Source organism: Hoplias malabaricus, chromosome 9 (assembly GCF_029633855.1).
Source record: "Hoplias malabaricus isolate fHopMal1 chromosome 9, fHopMal1.hap1, whole genome shotgun sequence".
Classification (NCBI taxonomy): Eukaryota; Metazoa; Chordata; class Actinopteri; order Characiformes; family Erythrinidae; genus Hoplias; species Hoplias malabaricus.
Window position 1 is genome coordinate 22803067 of NC_089808.1, and position 2524 is coordinate 22805590.

A 2524-nucleotide genomic window follows, 5' to 3' on the forward strand; every position below is an offset into this window, starting at 1 on the left:
ATGTCTTATGATCATCTGATATTGAAATCACTGGAATCCTGGAGTGGTGGATGTTGAGTGGAGTTTTGTTTTATGATTATGTGCATTTTCTCTAAATGGCTTGTGACCAAGTACATGTTTATTTCTTTTTTTTTTGTATCCTTCCTTTGAGCTACCACTTATGGAAATAGGGCCAAAATAATAATATTAAAAAAAAAACTCTTATTAGGATAACTGTAACTTTTTTTTAGCTACACAAAACCATCATAACTGTTACAAATGTATAGTTCTCATTTTTAAAAATAATAAAATAATTACCCACTGTCCTTTTCAAGTTGTGAATATGAAAAAGAAATTATAAAAATTTATTTAGAATAAAATCTTGCATTAACTTACATTAAAAGTCCCCATTTTGGAGATACAGTGGGGGCACTCGTGGTCTAAAGATTAGAGAATTGGGCTTGAAACCAAAGGGTTTCTGGCTTGATCTCTATGACCAGCAGAAAAATGTGGGTGGGTGGAGTGAATAAACAGCACTGTCTCCCCCCTCAACATCCACAGCTAAACTGCCATTGAGCAAGGCTCTTAACCGCCGATAGCTTCCCAGGCACTGAGGTAGTTGCCCACCACTCGGGTGTGTTTCTGTTCTTTGCCGTTAATGACTAGTGTTTTTGTGTTTGTGTGTTGTGACTCAAGTTTCACGTTAATTCTGTTCTATGATGTTTAGGGCACATCTTGAATTTTATTTAAATGTATTTTATTTCACATTTCACAAAGTATTCTTTCTGACAGAAACAACATGCTCCAAACACTGCCTCATAATTCAGTTACACCGGTTTGATACTGAGTGACGTGCTTTTTTAAATGTATTTTTTTTTTTTTAGTTTATTGAGATGTGTGAAAAGAGAAAAGACTCATTTGGAGAAATGGCAGTGTCGATTGTTCTCACAGAGCTGGAGTCAGCTGGAATGTGAGGTTGAGCTGTGGTTTTGGAGATGTGGAGCTCCAGCTCTGTGGTCTGAGTGTGGCGAGATCCCCACTGGCTTTAAGCTGTTGTTGCTTGGAAATTCCTCCTGTGCTTGTGTAGTGATAAGGAACCCATAGTCAATTCAGCTTTAGTGAGGCTCATTTAGGCTTCACGTTCATTTCGAATGATGAACTCGATGTGTTTATGAGCCCAGGCATGTGTTTGGCTGCTGAGAGTAAATTACACATTTTGATGTGAAGGGTAACTAATCACTGTAGGACTGCATGAGCACTACATAAACCCCTCATGATAACTGATATAAATTGCAACTTACATCTTTGCAAAATTTAATTCACAGATGTACAACTATTTTGTTGCTTTCCGAATCTCCAGTTTGGTGGTTTACATATGTTTACAAACTTTGAAAATACCAGCAGTACTTTATAAATAAATTGACCTACAATAATGCTCCAAAATGTTTTACATTTACACAGTGGTGCAGCAGGTAGTGTCGCAGTCACACAGCTCCAGGGACTCCGAGTGAGGCGTTTGGTGTGTTCTCCCTGTGTCTGCATGGGTTTCCTCCGGATGACTGTCTGTGAGGGGTGTGGTGTGTTCTCCCTGTGTCTGCATGGTTTTCCTCCGGGTGACTGTCTGTGAGGAGTGTGGTGTGTTTTCCCTGTGTCTGCATGGGTTTCCTCTGGGTGAATGTCTCTGAGGAGTGTGGTGTGTCCTCCCTGTGTCTGCGTGGGTTTCCTCCGGGTGACTGTCTGTGATGAGTGTGGTGTGTTCTCTCTGTGTCAGCATGTGTTTCCTCCGGGTGACTGTCTGTGATGAGTGTGGTGTGTTCTCCCTGTGTCTGCGTGGGTTTCCTCCGGGTGACTGTCTGTGAGGAGTGTGGTGTGTTCTCCCTGTGTCTGCATGGGGCTTTCTACGGGTGACTGTCTGTGAGGGGTGTGGTGTGTTCTCCCTGTGTCAGCATGTGTTTCCTCCGGGTGACTGTCTGTGATGAGTGTGGTGTGTTCTCTCTGTGTCAGCATGTGTTTCCTCCGGGTGACTGTCTGTGATGAGTGTGGTGTGTTCTCCCTGTGTCTGCGTGGGTTTCCTCCGGGTGACTGTCTGTGAGGTGTGTGGTGTGTTCTCCCTGTGTCTGCGTGGGGCTTTCTACGGGTGACTGTCTGTGAGGGGTGTGGTTTGTTCTCCCTGTGTCTGTGTGGGTTTCCTCCGGGTGACTGTCTGTAAGGAGTTTGGTGTGTTCTTTCTGTGTCTGTGTGGGTTTCCTCCGGGTGCCCTGGTTTACTCCCAGTGTCCAAAAACACACGTTGGTAGGTGGATTGTTGACTCAAATGTGTCCATGTGTGAGTTATTGTGCGAGTGTGTGTCGCCCTGTGAAGAACTGGCACCCCCTCCAGGGTGTGTTACTGCCTTGCGCCCAGTGATTCCACCCTGAACTGGATAAGCAGTTCCAGACAATGAATGGATGGTAAGAAGTTACAAGACTTTATCCACAGCTCAGAGCCAATCGCTGACTGTTTTATTGTATGTTGTGCGCATCCTGACCAGTTACAGGTCTTGTAG